At 44.4% G+C, this 27,020-nt stretch overlaps 2 long non-coding RNA genes across 2 annotated transcripts; one reads left to right on the top strand and one right to left on the bottom strand.

Annotated features, from left to right (window-relative positions):
* LOC126526742 (uncharacterized) lies at positions 1-5,487 on the top strand. Its single transcript, XR_008611538.1, has 2 exons — positions 1-244; positions 5,289-5,487. It is a non-coding gene; the product is annotated as an uncharacterized lncRNA (long non-coding RNA).
* Positions 4,214-26,752, bottom strand: LOC129383664 (uncharacterized). The gene is made up of 4 exons (XR_008611537.2): positions 26,446-26,752; positions 25,379-25,505; positions 6,953-7,091; positions 4,214-5,310 (listed from the first exon to the last, which is right to left on the bottom strand). It is a non-coding gene; the product is annotated as an uncharacterized lncRNA (long non-coding RNA).
* Between the last annotated feature and the right edge of the window lie 268 nt (positions 26,753-27,020).

Below are 27,020 nucleotides of genomic sequence, written 5' to 3'. Positions count from 1 at the left end.
GACGTCACATTGTTGCTTCTGTGGAGCTACTCTCGAACGTAGATTAGCCATTGCCGTCGTGTCGGCTGCAAGACGTTCTGCGCGCGCTTGGCGCGCTTTTGTGCGTGTCGAAAGCGTATAACGTGCGCGATATTCGCGCGAGCGCAGTTTGACTTGAGCAATCGTGGGCTTGGACTCCGTGACATTTGCTTTCGTCATATGCGAGTTAGGGGCTTGCCGACAGGTAAACCGCCGCTGTACTTAGGTGAATACCTTGTTTTTCGTGGTCCTGAAATAAATAGCGCGTCGCTGCGATGGCGAGTTCAATCGAGTGCGGTAATTGCTGCGCATTACGGGCGATTTAATTGCACAATACGTGCTGCATTATTGGTGCAGATAGAGAAAACTTATCCTGTGAGCCTTACTTCCGTCAGTCAGTCGGTTAGATGTTTCGCTCTTATCCAGTGCACGTTTCTTGATATCCACTAACGATCTGCTTCAAATATCGACGAAGTGTCTATTGATCGTGCAGATGTTTTTTTATTTTTTTTTTATTTTTTATTCACACAACTGGCAATGGGCAGCAGCGTACGGCCGTGAGTTTTCCTTTCGAGCAAACCTTTTCAAATTGAAGTTTTCGCTCATGTTCGCGAGATAGCAAATTTAAGTGTTACGCCCGCTGCTGTATTTTTCGATTCCATGTGACCTAGATTTAAGCTGCCTCAGGTTGTATTAACGCGCGCAGAGGCTTTTAGAAAAATAGTTGTCACCTGAGAAATCAATGCAGTGTGCCAGTTCTTTTGGAATGGTGCTATTTGTGAAATTGATTATATTTCCCCTAGTCATGCTCAACTACTTACTGGTCAGATGCTTGAACTTGCGAAGAAGTATTTGCAAAGTTTCCCTTCCAACTCAGCATTGTAACCGACGCATCTCGGAAGTATGAGTGGTATTTGCCCCTGCAACACTGCCATGAGTTCAAGTTCAAATTGTGCCCACCGACTGTCTATCCGTGTGCCACTAGAAAGTAAAGAACTCATTTGTCAATTGTCGCAACATTTCTTTTTCATTCCATCTTCAAGAAATTTGTTTACTTCTTTTCCTGGTCATTGTGGACTTGCACACATTGAAGTTTTGGATAGTTTGGCAAAAGCATTGCATAGTGGGCCTGTAGGTTTTTTTTTGTATTTAGCGCATTGCCCTTCTGACTGGACAAATTAAGTAACTGCATTACAAATATTTCACTTCCTTGGAATGTCTGTTCCATGTGCCTCATAACAGTACACGGTTGAATTTGGCACATGCACCTTCATATTACCAAGTGTAGGTTTGTATTGCAATGGAAATAAGAACATGAGTGCTTCTTCAATTGTCTTCATCACATTGCTGATGCCTTCAATGTGTGAAAATGGTTTGTAACAATATTGCTGTGTTTCATGTGAGGATATGGAATAGAATAACTTTCTTCTTCTATGCTGAAGGTATTCACCCCTTTTGCCTGTTGGGCTTCAAATCTTGTAGAAGATGGTGTGAGCAGCCTGGGGTGTGCCTGAAGAGCAATGCTAGTTGGTGCATGATCATATTGTTGCTGCTGGGAAGATGACATCTTAGGCACATTTTTTTCATACAATTAACACAAATATTTCCATCTTTCCCCTTGTGGCTCAATCGTAGTATACCTGTTCGTTTTTCAGTTACTTTGTTGTTTATTTTTCTTACATATCAGTATTATGTACTATCAAGTTAGTGGGAATATAAAGCTATTTGATGTATTCATGGGGAATCCTAGCCGATCCCTCGTCATGGGTATGTGCCATATGTCACAGGCAACAGTCATTCTAGTCTCTCTTCTAGTGGTAAAAGTATCCCAAAGCCTATTTTGTATGCTTGCAGATGAGTTGAGATTTACACATCAATGCCAGCTCACAAAGCATCTAATACGGCAATCAGCCAGCCACCTCCGCAGATGGAGAATTCTGCAGTTTCCAATCATACTGTTTCTGTTGTCCTTGGCAGAGATGTTGATTGTACACAGAGGGAATATATTGTAGGACAATAAAAATAACTTGTCATGACAATGCCCATATATGGTAGAAATTATAGTAGACCATGACCAGCATTAGCGCAAGCCCTGCGGTATCTAAAAAATGAGTAAAGTGCTGGTTTTCATATGCTATAGCTGCTGTGTGCATTAAACTCAAAACTCCCTTCTTGGCAACATCACCCAGGAATGCCCACTCCAAACACTCTGTCACATGCACTTTGACAGCATCTGCTTTGATCTACCTAATTGCATATCAGTAAAGATGGGTTTAGTTCACTAAAGACTGACAATGCTGCATTCGAATGGAACCAAACTGTTCTCGGAAAGTTCTTGAAACCAGTCAAGCAGGTTTTTAAGAACTTTTAATCTGGCAAAATGACAAAATGAAAGTTATTTGAAATAAGTGATGCAATGCTGATGAGGTTTGGGCATGCATTTCAAAGTGCTTGGCCTTCATTATCTCTAATAATAGTGAACCTGCCAAATTGGCAAAGATATTGAATGAATTCTTCACTAGGCACAACTATTTTGTTGCTGCCCAATATTGTCTCTATAGGAAAAGTGCACAACGAAAATCTTGTGGCTTCCTGTTATCATAACACCCTATAACTTCCTTAGATGTAGGGCCATTTGATATTCACCAATAAATACTTACACAGGATTTACATGATGCCTTTAAAGATGTGTCCCTCATGCTTACATGTAAAGGAGCACTGACATTAAACTTTTGGACTGAATTTTTTTATAATAATCTGGTTCAAAATGGCAGCTTTTATGACCACACCATGCCACTGAAAGCTGCATGTGCTTTGAGCGATTCTTAAGGTGTGCTAAGACTTGCTTCACTAAATAAATTTTCTTATGACTCTTCTCAAACATGTAAATTAAAATTAATTTAATTCTAGTGTTCTATAAGTCACAACCACGATACGATTACGAGGAATGCCATAGTTGCGGACTCCAGCTTAACTTTAATCGCCTGAGGTTTTTTAACATGCACCCACTCCACAGTGTGCACCAAGACAGAAAGACCAATGTTGTGCTGCAAGTGGTCCTAACATGCTCAGTTTTCAATGACCTTATAATGGCGTGGCTTACTCATGAACAACTGCAGCATGCATCGTTTGTTTGTGACCTACCATGCAATGTCGTCACCAGATTATGGGGCCACACTGCCTTTGGCACATGTTTAAATGTTTGCGTTAAGGATATATTTGTTGCGCATAGAAGGAATTTGAAGTTTTGTAGTGTAGTTAACTGAATGACAGCTACACACGCATAAGAAAAAAATTGTGCCAGGACTACTTAAACTCTGCAGTGTTTGAGTTTGACCAATTCTTGCGATTTTACACATTTCGGATGAGTGCAGGTCATTCATTACAGTTATACCAGCTTTCGTAGTTTTTAGACACGCTGTTTGCCCCGGTTTTATACAGTGATCATAGATAGCCACACGACACCATGTTGGTAGAAGAATTCAGAATTTTAGTAAAATGGGGTTGCTCCATGTTGAGGTGCACCAGCATGTCATAGTATATGGAAGCCAGAAGCAGCAGCATTTTAAGGTATTGTGCCGCACCATGTAAAGTCAAATTATTGTGCCCCCCTCCACTCTTGCTGGCAAAACCTGCTGGTGAAGCATTGTGAGGAAGCTTTCGAGGTACGCTGTGCTCTTTCCAATACAGTGTCCGAGGCAGCCATCTATTTTGCCTACAGGACGAAAAGTCCCTGGCCAGGAGTGCATCGAACATACAGAAATAGCTGTCAATTGTGCTGCTGAACTTCTAGAGATTTATAGTTTTGACCTCAGGTTGCAGAACACAGCAATGCTATAGCAAGCAGTGTGGTGAAAGCTGTTTCAGGGCTCTACCACGGCATAGCCAGCACTGCATGCACATACTATACACAAGCATGAGGTTTTAGCAGTAATACTTAACAGTAAATTGTATTTGTACAACTTCACTCTGTCTTTAACACTGCCAGGCTTTAAAACACATGAGAAGAGGTCACTGTCTTTCATTTGATGTGTTTATACAAAAAAAGTGTGTGCATGGAAGGGGTTAAGGCTCCTTTGTCAAGCCAAAATGCTTCCTGGCATGATAAAGTGAAGCCTTGTGCATTTCAGTCTGCAGTTGCTCACTGCACTTTCAAAAGCGCAATCAGCACAGAGAGCACAGAAAAACACACAAGCAATAGTTCAGCAATTTATTTGAAAGAAATGCAACTTTATTTTACAGAAAGACCACATTCCAAAAAAGCAGCCACATGCTATGCAGACAATACAGCCAACTTATGGTAATTGTACAGATGTTAACATGCCCTGCCTTTATATGTGGAAATGTTTCAAGTCTCAAAGTGTGCCCCTATTTTGTAGCTTGTCCTTGGAACAATGGATGATTCAAACAAATGCTAAATTTAGCACCATTGCCACACTGATAGAAGAAAACTACATATTAAAATGGCAACTTCTTGGAGAACAGAAAAGGGTGTATAGTAAACTTCCAATAATCTGACTCCGGTTAATTTAATTTTTTCAGTTAATTCAATCCTGGGCGACACCCATGCATTTCTATGGGATTAAACATTCATTATTTCGATCCTAAAACTGGCATTCGCCGGATAATGCGAACTTGACCAGACCCCAATAATGACCCCTTTTAGTGGCAGCGTATGTCTCAGTAGAGCTTAGGGGACAGTGAATGCGTTAAACAAATGCCATCTCCTCTCTGAAATGCCTATTTTTGACCCACCCGAGAAAGATTTTCAAGCAGTAACGGTAGCTGACAATGTCCGATTGTGGTACTTATCTGATTCTAACGAACACTTTTTTGTTTTCGAAGGACATTGAGACAAAAATTGCCTAGCTGTGCAATCGATTGCGAAACTAAAACCGTGGTTGTAGCATTCATACGCATTACCGCATATCATGGCTGTAATACGGCGAAGCTGGCTTTAGAAAATCAGCTGCCATTCTAAAAAATCAGGTACGCGTAGGTTTCTACTTTGGTTTGGAGTTAAGTCATTTCTACTTTAGTTTTATACTGTGGACAAATAGAAATATGATGCACGTTCGTTTCAGAGGCGTGTTACTCAAGCACATATTGCCAAATGAATCAACGGTGCTTCAGCAAGTTTTTGCGTTTTTATTCGACCCGTCAGTCTCGTGAGGGTAGAATTAATGGAAGTTGACTGTATAAATTGCATGATGAAGCACCAAGAAAGTTACCTTGCTCAGGTAACCACATCCACCGATGTTCTGTTGCAGATGCAAAAGCTGCCTCCCTTATCTGGAACAGAATAAATTCCTTTCGAAGGCAAAATCAGAAAGAGAAGTCATCAAGGCATTCCACATCCATCTTATTCAGTCTTTACAGTGTTGCTACATCACCATTTGCTTAGCCTCATATGCCAAAAAAGGTTGTCAAAAATAAAATGACCTGATTCCCATGTTTTTCACCATCCAAGGAGTGTTTACTGTCAATTATTACTGCTTTCTGTAACCTCACCTGTAAATACTGAATGTTAACCTTATGTTTACACTGAGCTATATGATAAGCTTAGTGAAAGTTAAAAAAGAATACTGGATGTTCATTTCTGTTTTTTTTTTAACATAAGAAGGGGTGCTTAAAAGCGAGCCGCATTTGCAAAATGCTTGAATAAACAGCAACTACCCCGGTCATGCGCTAATTGTGGCCATGCTGTCCTGCAAACTTCTTAATCTCATCCACCCACCTAACTTTCTGCCGCCCCCTGCTACGCTTCCCCTCTCTTGGAATCCAGTCCATAACCCTTAATGACCATCGGTTATCTTCCCTCCTCATTACATGCCCTGCCCATGCCCATTTTTCTTGATTTCAAGTAAGATATCATTAACTCGCGTTTGTTCCCTCACCCAATCTGCTCTCATCTTATCCCCTTCACGTTACACCCATTATTCTTCTTTACATAGCTCGATGTGTCGTCCTCAGTTTAAGTAGAACCCTTTTTGTAAGCCTCCAGGTTACTGCCCCGTAGGTGAGTACTGGTAAGACACACCAGTTATACACTTTTCTCTTGAGGGATAATGGCAACCTGGTGTTGATGATCTGAGAATGCCTGCCAAACGCACCCCAGCCCATTCTTATTCTTCTGATTATTTCGGTCTCATGATCATGGATTCGCAGTCACTGCCTGCCCTAAGTAGATGTATTCCCTTACCACTTCCAGTGCCTCGCTACCTATCGTAAACTGCTGTTCTATTCTGAGACTGTTAAAATTACTTTAGTTTTCTGCAGATTAATTTTCAGACCTACCATTCTGCTTTGCCTCTCCGGGTCAGTGAGCATGCATTGCAATTGGTCCCCTGAGTTACTAAGCAAGGCAATATCATCAGCGAATCGCAAGTTACTAAGGTATTCTCCATTAACTCTTATCCCCAATTCTTCCCAATCCAGGTCTCTGAATACCTCCTGTAAACATGCTGTGAATAGCATTGGAGAGTTCGTATCTTCCTGCCTGACGCCCTTCTTTGTTGGGATTTTGTTGCTTTCTTTATGAAGGACTACGGTGGCTGTAGAGCCGCTGTAGATATCTTTCAGTATTTGTACATATGGCTCGTCTACACCCCAGTTCCATAATGCCAATTCCATAATGAAAGCTATGTATAAGGGTTGGTTTATTAATTAGATCTTTCGTCTCCCGCGATAGCTTACTGGTATCTTGTCTAACGAAGTTACAACCGACTTCTATTGCACACTCCTTAATGATGCCCATAAGATTGTCGTTCATTGCTTCAACACTATGGTCCTCTTCCTGGGTTAAAGCCGAATACCTGTTCTGTAGCTTGATCCGAAATTCCTCTATTTTCCCTCTTACTGCTAACTCATTGATCGGCTTCTAATGTACCAGTTTTTTCTATTCCCTCAAGTCTAGGCTAATTCGAGTTCTTACCATCCTATGGTCACTGCAGCGCACCTTGTCGAGCACGTCCACATCTTGTATGATGCCAGGGTTAGCGCAGGGTATGAGGTCTATTTCATTTCAGTGTCTCGCCATTCGGGCTCCTCCATGTCCACTTTCGGTTATCCCACTTGCAAAAGAAGGTATTCATTGTCCGCAAATTATTCCATTCTGCAAACTCTACTAATAACTCTCCCCTACTATTCCTAGAACCTTTGCCATATTCCCCCGCTGACATTTCTCCAACCTGCTTCTTGCCTACCCTGGCATTTAAGTCGTCCATCAGTTTAGTGTATTTTGTTTTGACTTTACCTATCACCAATTCCACATCTTCATAGAAGCTTTCGACTTCCTGGTTATCATGACTAGATGTAGGGGCGTAGACCTGTACGACCTTCAATTTGTACCTCTTATTAAGTTTCACAACAAGACCAGCCACCCTGTCTTTAATGCTATACAATTCCTGTATGTTACCAGTTATATCCTTATTAAACAGGAATCCGACTCCTAGTTCTCGTCTCTCCGCTAAGCCCTGGTGGCACAGGATGTGCCCGCTTTTTAGCACTGTATAGCTTCATTTGTCCTCCCAACCTCACTGAGCTCTATTATATCTCATTTAATGCCCACTAATTCCTCCAATAGCACTGTTAGACTCTCCTCACTAGAAAACGTTCCAGCGTTAAACATTGCCAGGTTCAGATTCCAATGGCGACTTGTCTGGATCCAGAGATTCTTAGCACCCTCTGCTGCGTCACAGGTCTGACCGCCGCAGTGGTCAGTTGCCTTGTAGCTGCTGCGGACTGAGGGCCGGGGTTTGATTGTTCTATTCATATAGAAGGTTGTGGCCAAGTACTGCACCAAGGTGGCCAATCCTGCTCTGGTGAGGGAGTGCATTACCGGTTCTGGTCACCGGGGTCAGGCCACCAGGCCTGTTTATACAGCTGTGTCAACATGTGGATTTTTTTTTATCCAGTGGAAAATTGCGTGGCACCGGGATTTGAACCACAGTCCTTTTGCAGGTGAGGCAGATGCTCTACCTCTACGCTTAAGTAAGTAATTATACAGAAAGCGTTTTATTCAGTGTAATTGGAGTAGATTAGTTCGACCACTCAAGGAGTGGGAATGGTTCAACTGTCAGAACTCCGACGAATTAAAAGGACTGGAATCACATAAATCACAACTCTGAAGGAATGAAGTGGGAATAGAATGGAGCGCCCCCACTCTGCAATTCTGCACCATGCCGATATATCCTGTTCTTGGGCAATGCCAGCGCAGCTCTAGAACTACAATGACGACCGCACTACCAGGGCGAAACACATCGAAGGCCCGTCAGCTGCTGCGTGAGCACGTGCTGCCAACGAGCAATTCTGTACAACATATATATATATATATATATATATATATATATATATATATATAGTAGCCGCCCCCATCACTGCAAAACAGGTATTCCCTACTCCCAGGCCCACAGATACAGAAGAGTCTTTTCCGAATCTGCGCAATTTGAGCGACACGCGGAGGAACTGAAATCTGCTCTCATACGCCAAAAATATCCTCCAAAAATAGTAGACGATGCCATTGAACGCGCCCGCAGCTTAGATCGAGCACAGATAATGGGAGAAAAGGTTAGCAATACCAATACACAATCAGATCCAAACTTGGTCCTCACATACACCACCGGTGCTCCGCGGGTCAATGCCATTCTCACCCGCCATTTTAATATCATGAAACAGAGCATCCGACTCGCTACTATCTTCAAGCAGCCGCCTCGGGTTGCGTATAGAAGAAACAAAAATTTAAGGGATTTGTTAGTCAGGGCGAAGACACAGAAGTCAAACGCGCCCAAGGGCTGTCGACCGTGTGGGAAACCTCGTTGCAAGGTATGCCGTCACATGACAACAGCAGACACGGCTGAAGCATCGAACTCGCCCTTCGTATATAAAATTACCGAAAATCTTGACTGTGATTCCAGTAACGTCGTGTACAAAATTCGATGCGAGGTGTGTAGGCAGGAATATATCGGCCAAACAGAGACCCCTTTTCGCCTGCGGTTTAACAATCACCGTGCGCATGTGAAAAGTCTCCCCAATTTACCCTTCTCCAGGCACGTTCGGCTGCCAGATCACTCCTTTGAACGCGTGAGCGTTGTGCTCTTGCAATCTGGTTTCGAACACACCCGTGCATGCGAGCAGAGAGAATCTTTTTTCATCCATAAATTTGGAACGTACACTAAAGGAATTAATGAGAGTCCGGGGCGGCTGACGTGCCTCCGGGATATGCCGTGAAAGTGCATGGGAAACGCGAATACATGTTCTGTGCTCTAAAATCGAGACGCTGGCTATTCACTGCTTGCTCACCCCTCCGCATGCGCCTCAAGGGCGCGAGCGGAAAACCAATAAATTCAGTTTCCTAGACCCTGCCACTGAAGTGGTCATTCTGAGTGACCTATTGCCCTTCTTGAAATACGCACGTGCTGACTTGATGGCAGTTGTCTGTTAAACGTTCAAAAATTGGACCACAAGGAGGCTATTTAACTCGGCTCCCTAAATCTAAGCCCATGGGCGCACTTGCTTTGCGAATCGCACGCATATATTCTTTTTTGGAACTATATATTTTTTTTTTCGCACCATAGCTGAACCACAGAGTTGCCGGAACGGGCCGTTCCTTGTGTATGTGTACTGTGACACTGTGTTTCTTTCTACAAGTTGCCGCTCTTCTGTCTTCCTTCTGGGCCCCTTCTCTATTGTGCCCCCCGCCACCCGATTCAACTTGCCCTCCCTCCCGCTACAACGGCAGCCCACGCACTGGTGCTGCGGAGCGACCGTTTTCTCCCTCCTTGCCTCGGGTGCACGGGAACCTAGCTGCCGCTACTTCCTGCCCACCTCACTCTCCGACTTACGTCTCCCTCCTCCTGTGTGTTTTTTCGTTTTTTTCTTTCCTTTTTCTTTCTTTTTCCCTTTTTTTCCTCACTGACCTCCTTGCTCTACATACATGTGACTCCGCCTTCCTCTTGCCCTGCATAGCTGCCAAAGGCCGCTGTAAATCTGCCAAGGCGCCGAAAATCAATCACTGTCACAACTGTTCCTCTCGGTTTGATGTATGTAAGAACGACCGGGCACCCGGTCTGGTGTCTTCACTACCAGGGCCGAACTGCCATTTTTTTGTAAACCCTGATGAAGATCGGTCCACCGATCGAAACTGTCGAAATTAAATACTTGTTCTGTTTACCTTGTAGCACCACTCAAGTTCTTTACGTTTGAAAGGTAGCCTGAAGAATCCCTCTTTGCCTACTACATATATATATATATATATATATATATATATATATATTATAGTGTTCTCCACAAATGTGACGAGTACCAGGCCACCGAACTCCTTGCCCTGTGCACGTTGCTGTCTATCTTCATGAGCCTAGATCCTGATGCAACCACTGGTGCCACGCTGCTGTTTTCAAAGGCCACCACTAGGTGAAGCGCCAGGGACCGCCCAGGCCAGGGGACATCGGCTTGGTCCGATACACAAACGACAGTAAACTTCAAATTGACAGGACTACGAATTGGATTAGTAAGTTCTTAACTAACCGGTACCAATTTGTAACTACTAATTAACTTTCTTCTCCGCGATTGCTAGTAAGATCTGGTGTGCCATAAAGCTCTGTATTGGGACCAATTTTATTCCACCACAAACATGGCTTCACACAATAGTTTTGTTTGAAAACATATGTGAGTGCATATGCTTGTATCGGACAGCGAGAATAATTAAGAGTCAGTAAGCAATGTGAAATACATGCAATCTGGCTTACAAAACAAAAGAAACTGGTCACTATTTAGTAATAGTTTTCCTTTGTGTGAAACAACTTCACCCTTGAAAAGTTCATTTTTCTACAAAGGTTTGTATAGTGAAATATAGAAATATTTGGATGTATTTGAGTTATCACCTGGCCCAAGGAACTTCTAGTGGCAGCCTGTCTCGATCTCGCAATTCCTGGCACTCCCCAATATACAGCATGCCTGACTGCTGCAGTGGTAAAGTGTTCTGCAGCTGTAGGAAACCGAGGGATAAGGGTTGATTGCACAATTTATGGCATTTCCAAATTTTTAGCTTAGTACCATTTCTATACTATGTCGACACTAGACCATTGCTGTGCTGCAGTCATCATAATATTAATTACTCATCGTATACACAAGCTATACAACTGTTTAGGCAAAATTTTAACTGCGCGAGGAAGACAGGACATGAACTGAAACATAGACGCACACAAAGCACAGGCTTCCAACTGGTTTTATTTCGTGAAAGCAAAGAATATGTAAGGTACTTCAATATAGCAAAACAAGGAGCACTTGCAAATAATTTGTGCACGAGGCATTGACGATAAATATCAAGGCCATCTATGCATTAAGAGTGCACGAGAGCCTTAATGTGCCCCATCTAAGACTTTAATTCTTTCCTTGAGAATCTCCTCTTGCAGTGCAGGAGCTGCGACAGCAAAAGCTGCCTGCCTTATGAGGAACAGAATAAATTCCTTTCGAAGGCAAACTCAAGAACAGAAAGAGAAGTCATCAAGGCATTCCACATCGCTAAAAGTGTGACAACTAAGTTAGCTCACCTTCTTGATCCCTATCAAGGAAAGAAATAGAACTCTTAGATGGGCACATTGGGACTCTACTGCGCTCTTAATGCACAGGTGGCCTTGCTATTTTTCGTCACTGCCTCGTGCACAATTTCTTTGCGAATGTTCTTTATTTTGCCATTTTGAAGAACCTTATAAACTCTCTGCCTTCACCAAACAAAGCCAGTCGGAAGTCTACACTTTGTGCATGCATCTATGTTTTTGTTCATGTCCTGTCTTCCTCGCAGAGTTTAAAATTTTGCTGAAGCTACGAGCTGACTAGACCAAAACATGCCTTACTTCAGTGTACAGCTGGGCTTGTTGGTAAAGCTACAGAATGCCAGCTCAAGTGACCACCGTGTGTGTCTGCTCTTCCGTGTTCTCATGATGTGGCTGAGGCTTGAGTGCATGTGTAGTTTCAATACTGGCTACTATATTTTAACGACTAATATAATTTCTATCTTCAACTTCCAGCCAGACAGAGTACCTCATACTACATTCTGAACATTGCTGCAGTCTAGCAGGATTTCTGTCTAATGCACTGGCTTCTACCCCCAAATGCCTGAGAAATTAAAAAAAAAATTTGTAGATTCCAAGCACAGTGGGGATTTATGTTACAGGAGGCATACTGCAGGTAAATGGCTACATAGTGTTGGTTCGGGTTCTTCCAAACATTGCAGTGTTGACCAATGTGTTTGTGTATGGTGAGTGATTGCATATATGACACAAGCTTTGTGAGGAGAGTACGAATGCAAAGACATGGTTTCTTTGCCCCTTTCCTAACACTTTGTGGCGGCTGCTGTTTTGACGAGTGGAAAACTTGGCTTATGCAGTATGCGCAAATGGGTTTGAGACTTTTAAGACCAATTTCCTTGAGGCAAAGTTTAGCATGGAGCCAGTTTTGTCACAAGGAAGTTATTCCTACTCACACATGCCTGTTTTGTTTTTTGTTTCTTTTTTCATTTAATTTCAGGTCCACCTAAATTATTGCCGTCATGACAGCCGTCACATATAATATGGTAGCATCAATCTTTGTATTAATCATTCGAGTATTGAAATCTAAAAGTTTGCAGAGGACAAGGGAAGAGAGGAGAAGTATCACGTTTTAACGTTAGTGGGTTGCAGTGTAACAGAAATAGGCAAGCACTAATTGAGCGACAAGACCACTGGACACAGGAAAAGCAGATTTAGCTGAAACACAGCAGCCTGTAAGGAAGAGACGGAACATTAATTCTTTGTGAAGCTTAGTCTGCATCACTGTTTTATATACCATCGGAGATCATGAACATGCCAGAGGCAAAGCATACTGTTACGGGGATGTTGGGAGTATAGAAAGACTGTATTTGCAATATATATACAAGATGAGGCAGAGTAGTTAAGATGGCTGACCACCAACAGCACGCAGCAGCCAGCGTCCTGCGGTCTTCTTCCTCTCTTTTTTCATCCTTCCGTAACAGGACCCCCGGGTGGTGAAGCGCCGTCGCGGCTCATGGTAGGCAAAGAATCGCGAGCGAAGTATGGCTTCAGCCGCGAAACATGCACGACGTCAACGGGCGTCAGACTTGAGGATGCATCAAACTGAAGTGGCGAAATCTCGTAATTTACGTCGTTCACTTGACTTAGGATTTCATAAGGCCCTGTGTAGCGAGAGAGAAGCTTCTGGGAGAGGCCAACCGGACGACATGGTGACCAAAGGAGCATCCAAGCACCTGGTGCAAACTTAACATCGCGATGGCATCAGTCATAAATCTTTTGGTATATGCTGCGGGGCTAATAAACGAGATCGGGCGACTTGACATCCCCTGTGAGCGCGATCAATGACTTCATGAGTATGGTTAGTTGCAACACGTGGCACAGAAGGGATGATGATGTCAAAGGGCAAAGTGGGGTTGCAACCATACAAAAGATAAAAGGGTGAATATCCTGCAGTGTCACGTCGGGACAAGTTATACACAAACGGCACGTAGGCCAGCGTGGTGTCCCAGTCGCGGTGATCGCTGGAGACCTACATCGACAGAATCTGTGTGATTGTTCGGTTGAGACATTCCATAAGACCGTTTGTTTGCGGGTGGTAGGCGGTGGACAGCTTGGGTGCTCAGTGGCACAAGAGCGGACGAGGTCGTCGACAACTAGAAACAAGAATGAGCAGCTGCGGTCTGTAATAACTGTCGAGGTGCACCATGGTGGAGAATGACGTCGTGGAGGAGAAAATCGACGACGTCTGTTACACAACTGGTCGGCAACGTCTTTGTTATCGCATAGCGTGTCATGTAATCAGTAGCGACGGCAATCGACTTGTTAGCTCTAGTCATCGTCGGAAAAGTGCCAGGTAAGTCAAGGCCTAAGCGAGAGAACAGTTCACAGGGAACTTCAACTGGATGGAGTCATCCGACAGGTGGTTGGGGAGATTTCTTCCGGCACTGACACGATTCGCAAGTTGAGACATGACAGTGCACAAAGCAGTAGAGACCTGGCCAGAAGAACCAGCGTTGTACGTGATCGTATGTACGCAAAACTCCAAGGTGTCCCACCGTCGGTGCACCATGAAGTTGTTCAAGAGCAACGGATTGCAGATGACGAGGAAGGCCAAGGAGCAACTCAGGGCCATCAGTGTTCATATTGTGGTGGTAGAGGATGCTGTTGTGCGGCAAGAACATGCGGCATGTGCCGTCAGTGCTGCCGGAGTGATTGCACTCCGGCAATGATGGACTGTAAGGACTCGTCGCGTTGTTGTTCGGTGCGCATGTCAGTCATGTCAGTGAAAGCCATCACGCAGGTCACCGGATCATGCACAGAAGGATCAAGTGGATCCACGGGGTGACGAGAGGCAGTTAGTGTCCTTGTGGAGGCATCCAGTCTTGTAACTGACAATAAATGAAAATTCCTGGAGCCACAAAGCCCAGCGACCAAGCCGTCCTGTCGGGTCCCGGAGGGAAGACAGCCGGCAGAGTGCGTGGTGGTCTGTAACGACCGAAAATGTACGGCCGTACAAATATGGCCGGAACTTGACGACAGCCCAAACTAAAGCGAAGCACTCCCACTCGGTGATAGGGTAATTTCTCTCGGCAGGTGACAGCAGGCGGCTGGCGTAAGCTATCATGCACTCCGTACCATTCTGTTGTTGATCGAGAACAGCGCCGATGCCATGGCCGCTTGCGCCAGTGTGGACTTCGGTTGGTGCAGATGGATCAAAGTGGGCAAGTATGGGAGGGGTGGTCAGAAACCTGATGAGAGCGGCAAACGCATGAGCCTGCTCCAGGCCCCATGAGAATGGCGTGTTCTTCTTTTTGATCTGTCAAAGGCCAAGCAATGTTGGCAAGGTTTTTGATGAAACAATGAAAGTAAGAACACAGGCCGACCAAGCAGCGCACGTCAGAAGCAGAATGTGGCACAGGGAAACTGCGTATGGCACGAACTTTTTCCGAATCTGGTTGGACACCGGATGCGTCAATGAGGTGCACCAACACGGTAATCTGACGGCGTCCAAATTGACACTTCGTGGAGTTGGAGGACGGCTTTTCAGAAGACCGCAATAATGGCAGTGAGTCGGGTAAGGTGGCTGCCGAACATGGGAGAAAAAACAGCTTTGTCAAGGTAACAAAGACAGGTGGTCCATTTGTAGCATCGCAGAAGAGAGTCCATCACAAGTTCAAATGTCGCAGGAGCATTGCGTAGGCAAAAGGGCATCACTTTGAATTGATATAAGCCATCCGGTGTGATGAAGGCTGTCTTCTCCAACCATTTCATCAACCGAAATCTGCCAGTAGCTGGATCGAAGGTCGATGGACGATGAGTATTTAGCTCTGTGCAAGCAGTCCAAGGCGTCATCGATGCATGGTAGTGGGTAGACGTCCTTGCGCGTGACCTTGTTAAAGTGGCGATAATGGACGCAAAAATGCCAGGTACCATCTTTGTTTTTCACAAGGACGACAGGCGAAGCCCAAGGGCTGGCTGATGGCTTGATGACCCCTTTGCGGAACGTTTTGCCCACCTCTGATTGGATGACTCGACGTTCAGCATGCGATGCATGATAGGGACGCTGACAAATAGGATTTGTGTCTCCAGTGTTTATAAGGTAGTGAACAACAGATGTTCAGCCTAAAGGCCGGTTGCCGAAATCAAAGATTCCACTGTACGATTCAAGCAGGAGACGTATGTTCCTGGCCTGTGCAGAGGCGAGGTTAAGTGCAGTCATTTTCGCAAAGTCGTCCGTTAAGGAAACAGAGTTGGGAGCTGCAATTGGCACTAATAAACCACTCTCAGAATTCAGACTCTCAATATCAAACGCAGAACCACTAGAAACGCTGTCCAAGAACATGCTGGCCGGAATCACTTGAGGGCACAGGCTGAAATTCAGAAGCGGTAAAATGATGCCATTATTAGTAACTGTGACCGGTTCAAAGCACATCGATGATGGGACGAAGCACATATTCACCATCAGGAACCTGTGGCTGGGCGGCCAAAGTAACGTAAGTAACTGCTTCAGGTGACAGATGCAGATCACGAAACGAGCACAAGTGCGGTGGGGCGGTGCTCGGAGCATCGGCGAGTTGAGGCAGTTCTAACTGAAGAGCGCCGGCCGTGCAGTCGAGGAGAGCAGAATGAGTGGATAAAAAGTCAAACCCTAGGATAACGTTGTGAGGGAAGATGTTGCTCACAGCAAAGAGAACAGAAGTAGGGCGGCCAGCTATACTTGCAGTACACATTCCAAGAACCAGCATTCCACCGTCAGCCATATGAAGCACTCGGGCAGCTGCTGGGGTGAGGACCTTCTTTAAACGACTACGCAGGCTAGCACTCATCACAGGTATGTGGGCTCCACTGTCGATGAGTGCTTGGACAGCTATGCTGTCTATTTTAACACCAATTACACTTCTCCTTGTGTGCATAGACAGAGGATTTGCTGCAGCATTAGGCAATGCAGCACCACCTCCGAGGGCTGCATTTTTTAGTTTTACGAACGGGTGCGGCCAAACGCCACAGGGGACGAAAGGCGACGTGGCTGTGCCGAACGCGAAGATGGGCGACGTGTTTGCGGTGAATGAGACTGGTGTCCGTGCGGCGATGGTGAGCGACTGTACCACATGTTCCTAGCAGAGATGGCGCTGTTAGATTCGGCGGTGGGCGAAACATTGTGGGCATTTTCATCAAAACGGCTCAGGTTGGTAGGCATGCAAAGTGTTAAGGGCCACGAGTTGTGACAGTATCAGGCGACATGACCAATGCGGCGGCAGGTGAAACATATCGGCTGGTCGTCCGCAGTTCTCTACTCAGTCGGGTTACGATAACGTGGAGAGAAGCGTCGGGGTGGAGCAAAAATAGTAGAAGGGCGTTTATTAGCTCTGGGATTGGCAACAGCACAGACAGAACGTAAGCCAATGTTTTCAAGTTCCTGGTGAATGATGGCTTGTAAGAAGGGGACTGAAAATGTTATAGCATCAGGGATAGGCGAACAGAAATGCAGGCGCCATCGCACCCAGTTCACGTCAACGATTCGCACCACATCCTCCGATGGCAACACATGCTGCTGTTTGGGTTGATCTTCACACGTCGGCGTTGCAGCAGTAGTGGGAAGTCTGGCGAATGGTTGCAAGGCGCATTGGCTTTTGGCGTGCTGGAATTGTCGGCACTCTTTAAAGATAACATCAATTGTAGAGCAGCTTTTGCACATGAGCAGATTAAAGGCGTCGTTAGCAATGCCCTTAAGCACATGCCCGACCTTCTCAGCTTCTGTCATGTCGCGATCGGATTTGCTTTACGACAAAGTGCCAGCATGTCCTGGATGTACAAGAGATGGGACTCCGTGTGGGATTGGGCACAGGAGGCCTGTTCCTGTCTTGCGTCAATTTTACGGCCGGCTGGTTTGCCAAACAACTCTGTCAACTTCTCTTTGCATTGGTCTCAGCTGGTTAGCTCCTCTTCGTGGTTTTCATACCACACCTTTGCCGTGCCTCTTAGGTAGAACAACAGGTTAACTAGCACACGCGTGGTGTCCCATCTGTTGATTCCACTCATACGTTCGTACATAGCCACCCACTTTCCAACATCGGTGCCAGTGGTCCCACAGAAAGTTCCAGGATCCTTGGGTTGCACAACCACAACCTTGGCTATGCCCGATGACAAGGTACAGCAAGATGCTACTTTACCCCCAGATGTCACCTCTTATGACATTTCAAGGCAGCGAGACTGAGACTGCACTGTATTCAGCGGCACTGACAACCTTATGTAGAGGATTGACTTTCCCCCTATGTACAACACATCAGCAGAATAAGAACAAGGAAATGCCCCACACAGGTGCATGGCACTAAACTGGACGCACTACCTGCTGTATGCAAGAGAGAATGAGGAAGAATGAGCTTCCCGTTACTCCTGAGCACCTACCTACACCCACCTACTGGCAGCAGCGGCGGTGACCAGAGCGCATCGTAAATCTGCTTGCTGCTTTACCCAGAGAAAAAAGAAGAAAGGTCGCTGTTATCTCGCCACAGAACGCCGACCACGAGGACCATATCTACAAGCTGAACTACTGCATCGTACTTCGGCGCAACGTCACGGCACTGCAGCGACATCTGCACACTGCTTGGCCGGATATATACCCATGGCCTTCCACTGGCAGCAGCGGCGGTGACCAGAGCGCATCGTAAATCTGCTTGCTGCTTTACGCAGGGAAAAAAGAAGAAAGGTTGCTGTTATCTCACCACGGAACGCCGACCACGAGGACCGTATCTATAAGCTGAACTACTGCATCGTACTTCGGCGCAACGTCACGGCACTGCAGCAACATCTGGACACTGCTTGGCCGGATATATACCCAGCGACGTCTGCATGGCCTTCCACTGGCAGCAGCGGCGGTGACCAGAGCGCATCGTAAATCTGCTTGCTGCTTTACGCAGGTCAGTTAACCATAGCTTTGTACTATTGGTGCCCTTAATCTGTCTCGCCTGCCGCTGCTGCCATTGAACCCTTGCGGTTATGTCTAGTACAGAGTGCTCTGTCTGTGAAAAGCCTACCACACGCGATGAATTGACTCTTGCTTGTATTGGGTGCAACAGCATTTTCCATGCTGGAAGCTGTTGCGATGTAACACAAAAGGTACTCCGCTCGAAAAGTGATACCTATCGGAAAACATGCAAGTGCGAATCTTGTCGGGAAGCAAAATCCGCTGGCATATCGGCAAAAAGTTCGAGTTCAGCATACGAAGCAACCGATGTTGCCTTACAGCTAGCGATGATAGGAGAAACGCTAGAGAACCTATTACCGCTAAGGAAATCTGTTCTCGGAAAAGAAGAATCGATTCACCATATGTCAAAAACGTTTGACGACATCATGAAACGTCTAGATAAACAGGACAAGGATATAGAGTCGCTCAAGAAAAGAGTGGACAAGATTGACGAAGCGCAATTGAGCGAAACACAGATGCAGTTACAGGAGGCCATCAATGAACTCGAATGGCGCAGCAGGCGCCTAAATTTAGAGTTCCATGATATTCCTGTGACACCTGGTGAAGATTTGCTCGGTAAAGCAAATGAACTTGCACCTGTTCTTGAAGTACCTTGCCTGAAAGATAATGATATTACTGCCATACACCGACTTCCCGCAAGGCCAGACAAAACCCCCGGTATAATTGTTCGTTTCAGTCGTCAAAGAGAGAGAGAACTGTGGTACGCTAAACGTACGAGGCTAAGAGACGTCGGGAACCGCGCCTCGATCCTAGACAATATAACGAAACAGAACCAAGAACTTCTACGCTCAACAAAAGACTGGGCAGCGGCGAACAACTTCCGTTTTGTCTGGCATGCGAACGGCAAAATTCTTATGCGGAAGGCCACTGGGGATCGAGCGACTGTTGTCAAGAAAGACACGCGGTTGCAATCGTTGACTTATAGCATTGCTTGTGTGATTATCCGATATGGTTGTCCTACCCCACCAGTTCTCTGAAAAAGTAAAACCACGCAATTCTTCTTTGTCTTTTCTTACTCTCAATTGTCGGTCAGCAAAATCAAAAATAGATGACCTGGAACTTTTTTTTTTCATCGCGTAAGCTTCCCCTTCTCTGTGATTATATTAACAGAAACCTGGTACGAAAATGACCCGGAAATGTATGCACCACCACCGTATGCTCATTTCTTCGTGACGCGAAACAACAAAAGAGAGGGCGGTGTATCTATCCTTACGCAAAAATGCATCGATTGCCACCTTGAAAGAGAGTACACATGTGTAACTGATGACTATGAAGCTGTAGCGGTCCGTGAAAATGAAAACATGTTTGTTGGCTTGTATAGGCCGCCCGCTGGCCGCTCTGACAATTTCTTTGGTTTTTTTGGAACGTTTGTGTTATTACTAATATTACTGTTATTACCATTACTAACATGGATGAGATAGTTGAAGTGGCTGAGGAGTTCTATAGAGATTTATACAGTACCAGTGGCACCCACGACGATAATGGAAGAGAGAATAGTCTAGAGGAACTCGAAATCCCACAAGTAACACCGGAAGAAGTAAAGAAAGCCTTGGGAGCTATGCAAAGGGGGAAGGCAGCTGGGGAGGATCAGGTAACAGCAGATTTGTTGAAGGATGGTGGGCAGATTGTTCTAGAAAAACTGGCCACCCTGTATACGCAATGCCTCATGACTTCGAGCGCACCAGAATCTTGGAAAAACGCAAACATAATCCTAATCCATAAGAAAGGGGACGCCAATGACTTGAAAAATTATAGACCGATCAGTTTACTGTCCGTTGCCTATAAAGTATTTACTAAGGTAATTGCAAATAGAATCAGGAACACCTTAGACTTCAGTCAACCAAAGGACCAGGCAGGATTTCGTAAAGGCTACTCAACAATAGACCATATTCACACTATCAATCAGGTGACAGAAAAATGTGCGGAATATCAACAACCTTTATATATAGCTTTCATTGATTACGAGAAAGCGTTTGATTCAGTCGAAACCTCAGCAGTCATGGAGGCATTGCGTAATCAAGGTGTAGACGAGCCGTATGTAAAAATACTGAAAGATATCTATAGCGGCTCCACAGCCACCGTAGTCCTCCATAAAGAAAGCAACAAAATCCCAATAAAGAAAGGCGTCAGGCAGGGAGATACGATCTCTCCGATGCTATTCACAGCGTGTTTACAGGAGGTATTCAGACACCTGGATTGGGAAGAATTGGGGATAAGAGTTAATGGAGAATACCTTAGTAACTTGCGATTCGCTGATGATATTGCCTTGCTTAGTAACTCAGGGGACCAACTGCAATGCATGCTCACTGACCTGGAGAGGCAAAGCCGAAGTGTGGGTCTAAAAATTAATCTGCAGAAAACTAAAGTAATGTTTAACAGTCTCGGAAGGGAACAGCAGTTTACAACAGGTAGTGAGGCACTGGAAGTGGTAATCCCTTACCACTTAGGGCAGGTAGTGACGACGGATCCGGATCATGAGACTGAAATAATCAGAATAAGAATGGGCTGGGGTGCCTTTGGCAGGCATTCTCAGATCATGAACAGCAGGTTGCCATTATCCCTCAAGAGAAAAGTTTATAACAGCTGTGTCTTACCAGTACTCACGTACGGGGCAGAAACCTGGAGGCTTACGAAAAGGGTTCTACTTAAATTGAGGACGACGCAACAAGCCATGGAAAGAAGAATGATTGGTATAACGTTAAGGGACAAAGAGCAGATTGGGTGAGTGAACAAACGCGAGTTAATGATATCTTAGTTGAAATCAAGGAAAAGAAATGGGCATGGGCAGGACACGTAATAAGGAGGGAAGATAACCGATGGTCATTAAGAGTTACGGAATGGATTCCAAGGGAAGAAAAGTGTAGCAGAGGGCGGCAGAAAGTTAGGTGGGTGGATGAGATTAGGAAGTTTTCAGGGACGACATGGCCGCAATTAGTACATGACCGGGGTAGTTGGAGAAGTATCAGAGGCCTTTGCCCTGCAGTGGGCATAACAAGGCTGATGATGATGATGATTATGTTTTGCAACTGAGCAGAATCTGAAACTTGTTGTCGGAGGTGATTTTAATATTAATTTACTTCAACGTGATTCCAAGCAAATGACTTTGTTATCGACTGTTAGTATGTATGGCTATGATACTGTTCCGACAAGCGCAACGAGAATAACAGACACATCAGAGACTTTGTTAGATTTATTCATAACGAATACCATGCTTGAAAAAACTACCGCTGGCACCATAGCTTGTGATATCAGTGATCATTTACCCGTTTTTCTTCTTTTAGACACAGTTTGCCGTAAAAAAGCAAAACGTCAACGCGTTTATCAAGATATTTCGGATGCAAACTTGACGCGATTTAAAGAATTCCTGCAGGATGTTACATGGGAGTGCATGTATGAAATGAAAGATGCAGATAAGGCATATGACGAATTTCTTAATGTAGTGAAACATGCTTATCACGCAAGTTTTCCCACAAAATCTGCTAAACGGACACACAAAATAAGAAAACCTTAGGTAAGCAAGGATATATACGATAAAATTAAAACCAAGGAACAACTCTACGCTACCTTCCTTAAAACCAAGGACCTAAATGTATTTGCTGAATTTAAGCGGCTTAGAAACAACATGGTGAAGTTGCTCCGGAAAGCGAGGTCGGCGTATTACTCTAATCTATTTTTACATGGCACTAAGCGTACCGACCTGACCTGGAAAAAAATAAACACTGTTCTCGGGCGTAACCAAGAATCCAATGAAATTGACTCAATATGTTACGGTAACGATTATGTTTCTGGTTCTGCTTTAGCCAATCTGTTCAACAATTTTTTTCATTAACCAATTCACAAGTAATGCAGTACAACAACACAAAAGTATACACAGACCTTGCACAAGCCCGAACACCATATTTTTTTACCCAACAGACGCTCAAGAGGTAGCTTCCGCAATTATAAACCTTAAAAACAGTAGCGTTTGCGACGTAGACAACCTGCAACTAGGACCACTAACGTATGTAGTGCACGAGATAGCGCGTCCATTAACGCACATTTTTAATCTTATCCTCTCCACTGGTGTATTTCCAAAAAACATGCAGATTGCAAAAGTAACTTTGATTTTTAAGGGCGGTGACAGAAATGTATTGAAGAACTATAGACCCATATCGATTTTACCCGTTTTTTCCAAAGCGATAGAAAAGCTCTTGTATATAAGATTGTCTAACTATTTTTTCTAAGCAATCATTACTACACAATTTTCAGCATAGATTTCGTCAGCATTGTTCGACAGAAACCGCGCTGCTAAAGCAAAAGGAAATAATCTTAAAAAATTTTTCAGACCATAATTTAACACTGGCAGTATACGTTGATTTATCGAAAGCCTTTGATTCACTACAGCATGAAATACTACTTGATAAATTGCAGTCATACGGTGTACACGGCATTGCGTATGACCTCCTAGCTTCTTACTTAAGGCATCATAAGCAGTACGTATCAATAGGAACATCCTCTTCAGATATTAGATGCATAAAGATGGGAGTACCCCAGGGCAGTATATTGGGGCCACTTTTATTTTGTGTTTTTGTTAACGACCTACACTCCTTTACCTTAAATCCACATGTAACATCAATTTGCTATGCTGATGACACTACATTATTAATCACTGGTAAAACAACTGACGATATACAAAAGATATCTGATGAAACAGTGCTGCTGTTACTGGAATGGACAAAGTGAAATTCCTTACTTATTAATACCGCAAAAACAAAAGAAATACTCTTCAGACCAAGAAATAAGGTTATAAGCTTGCCGCTGATTACACTTGGTCACAATGTAATTGAAATAGTAGAATGCATGAAAGTGCTGGGCGTATATTTCTCAAGTACTTTAACCTGCGATGACTATATCCGAGAAGCTCATAAAAAATTGTGCAAAACTGCGGGTATGCTAAACAAATGTAGACATATCATTCCTCAACGTATAAAACTACTACTATGTAACTCGTTAGCCCTTTCTCAGTTATCCTACGCCCACCTAGTATGGGGCACAACAACAAAAACGAATCTAAACCGACTGTTCCTACTTCAAAAGAAGTTTATGCGAATAATTGCAAACGTCCCATATGATTTTCACACGCAGCTACTCTTTAAACAATTTAATGTTATAAATGTCCATGATTTTTATAATTATCGTTTACTCCAGACATACTGCTCGGCCACAAAAAAGAACAACTCTTTTTACAGCGAAATTTCAGAGTTAATGAAAATATTGCCGTATACATTACGCGTCACCACAATATTTGGCACATACCTACTCCTCAAAACAACTACGCGAAACAATGAATCGCTTTTACTCTTCCAGCTCTGCTCAATAATCTTGCCAACAAATCTGTAGATGTGTCACAGTTGTCTAAAAAAGCAATGCGAGATCAGTTCCTGTGAATTATGATGTATTTATTTATCTATTTTTATATATTTTGCTCATAAATGTGAAGCTCTCTTTTGTATTTTGCAAAATGCTTATGTTCCGTTGTGCAATCATTGTCCGTGCATCTGTATGAAAGCAGTCATTTGTATGAAAATTGTTTAATAACTGCTGCTGCTGCTGTGTAAAGGGGCAGCCACCTCGTCAAGCTACTAATCTCAGTAGCTTTTTGTGGCTACTCCTTCCTTGTGTATTTGTTCAAGGAGAATAAAAATTCAATTCAATTCAACTGTTTTTATGGGCACAGCATTGAAGCTGCAATTGAGGTAATGCCTAACACCACATGAAATACAAAGCACAATAAACACAGAGAAACCAAAACAACTGCACACACTTCTCAGCGAAATAGACACAACACCTGCTTTGTTGCATCTGAGCTGAAACGGGTGAATCCCAAACTCTGTGTCACATTACATCTGAAAGAATTAGCTGCTACGAGAACCAATGAGATTAATCTGGCGCGCTATGCATGCATGTTTAGCCTAATGGGTAAAGAATTGGGCTGCTGCACTAAGGACACAGATTAACGACCCACCATCAGGCACATTACTAACTATTATTGAGCCTATCTGACTGGATGTACGAAGAAGCCAGGAGACAGCTTATGATAATGCTTTGCATAAGAGACAACGAAGCTGAACCCACGTTTTCTGCCTTGTGCTTGCAATGCTCTACCAAGTGAGCTGCAACGGCAGTTGTCCCAATGTCAATTTTCTTGGGTAGCTGCGCATATGTACTAAGCATAGCTCTGGGAGTGCTAGGCAGCAGCACTCACAGTTATGATGGCAAATGTGTAGTATCCTTTAGAACACCTGCATTACAAAGCACATGATCTTAGAAGCTGGCAACTGGCTAATAAACACTCATTTACTACCATGAGGCCCCAAGACAGCTGAAATCAGGACGTTTGTATCTTATGAGCGAGAAAAATCAGGGGAATCATGCAGCTCAATTTTTTGTTTATAACAAGCATGTGATGGCAACAGACAATGAAGCAACAGTGACTTTATAGAAAAATGGGTTAGAGCTGACGACAATCATTAGCAGCTCACACTATAATGCTTTCACTACAATTTATTGTCTCAAGACATCTGGCAGCAAATCCTCTGGATTCTTCTTCTACTATGTCTTTTGCAACTGAAATTTAAATGTGTGTAATACGTCATGGCAACTTAGAACACTTCAATGGTTAAGCATCTCCATACCTTAAATTTGTGGACCAGCTTTGTCACCTTTCTAGAACAATAACTCTCTGGTGTCATACATCACTCAAACCAACTAATTCTCACTCAAACCGCTACTAATTAAATCTACCTTAGATGAGCAGTACCTGCGTTAGACGCAGCAGCATACCCTTTTAGCAAATGAATATACATACCACGCTCAGACTGAGCAAACCAACAGCAACCAGTACTTGTGTCCATTTGTCTTCAACGAGGCAGAGACAGGCCAGGTCTCAATAAACACAACAAATATAAGGTGCAGGCAAAGGAAATAAGCAGAAGCTGTAAAGACAGCAGCAAAGTGAAACAAATTAGACAAGGTTGCACACAATCAGCGATCTGGGCCGAGGACAATTCACAACGTTACTGCCACAATTAGAAGCAAATGCTCCTCATGCAACAAGAAAAAACACGTTTTAGCTGTAAACAGCACGACTGCGCAGAGTTGGTTGATACTCTAAAAACAGCACAGACAACAATTAAAGCAGACACATTACTTGTGTCATCTGTCTTCTTGCTGTTTTTACAATATCGGTCACGGTTGCAGAGCTACGCACATGATCTATGAACGAAAGCAACGGACGTGCATATAAAGCTTGGTGAGCCGATTCATACTAATATATGTTTAATTTTGAAAGTTCTCGTAAAAGCGATAGAAGCAGCAGCAGTAAAGTAGGTTCGTTTACCAGCTCGCTCCTAACGTACGCATTGTATAATTTAACTCCACGGCTCACAAAGGAGCTACTAAGAAGCTTCAAGTGAAGGAAATACGCCTTAATTATCTCACGTACTGCAACGAATGAAAGCCTCTGACGCCCATACCGCGGTCAGCAGTGAGAAAGGTAATTAAATGCAGCCATGCGCTGCATGGGTAAATAAGAAGGGCATAGCGTAGTCATCCTATAGAGATGGAGAAAAATAGACTTAAGAACGCGATAAACATCACAGGACGACATCCACGCTAGTTGAGTGCATGTATTTCTGGCGCGTGGAAGATGTCGCTGGTTTTTTTTTTTTTTTTTTGTTCTTTTTTTACATCGGTGCAACGCGTAGGAACTGCAGTGTTGAAGGCACGAACGAATAAATTATCCTGCGATCACTGCGGGACCTGCGACAACCGTTTCGTGTTCCTTCGAATTTCGAGATCACATCGACTACAGCTCGAATGCGCAACCGGTTTTTTACGTGTCAGCAAGGGAACGGGTAATCGCACGACACTTACCGTTGCTCCAAGTACGTCGCGGTAGCACCAGCAGCTGGGCAACAAATGTCATCAAGCCCTGGCCCACGGCAGTGTCTGCAACTTGAAGCTCCTAAGCATTCGCCAAAAACAAACCGCAGACAACATCCATACGTACGCGCGCGAACGAGACGCGAGCCATGCCGTCTGAGTTCGAGAGTAGTTATTTCATAAAAACAAAAACAAACAATAATGTGACGTCACATCTGGTAAAGCCAACTTGTCCTCCTTTCTCACCTTCTCTCAGCTAACGCATGCGCAGCGACCACGGAGCCCTCGGGGGCGATGTTCACGTCCTAGACCTAGCATTAGGGATTTTCGAGAAGGCGCGATGACGGCGCCGAGCGACGCCGTGGCGTGCGTGTTCGTCCTCGGCGTAATCGTTCTCTGGACCGCGCGTTGTTCAACATTGCTCATGTGATTGTGCGTGCGTTGCCTGTAGGTTCTGTGTTACTTCGCGGAAAGCCGCGAGTAGTGGCGGTGCGGCAGTGCGGCTTTGGCCTCGGTGAGCTCTGGCAGTACAGAATCTGCGTTGTGTGACCCGTGCTTTCTTGAGA

Source organism: Dermacentor andersoni, chromosome 8 (genome assembly GCF_023375885.2).
Source record: "Dermacentor andersoni chromosome 8, qqDerAnde1_hic_scaffold, whole genome shotgun sequence".
Taxonomy (NCBI): domain Eukaryota; kingdom Metazoa; phylum Arthropoda; class Arachnida; order Ixodida; family Ixodidae; genus Dermacentor; species Dermacentor andersoni.
This window is presented reverse-complemented; position numbering and strand designations above follow the sequence as displayed.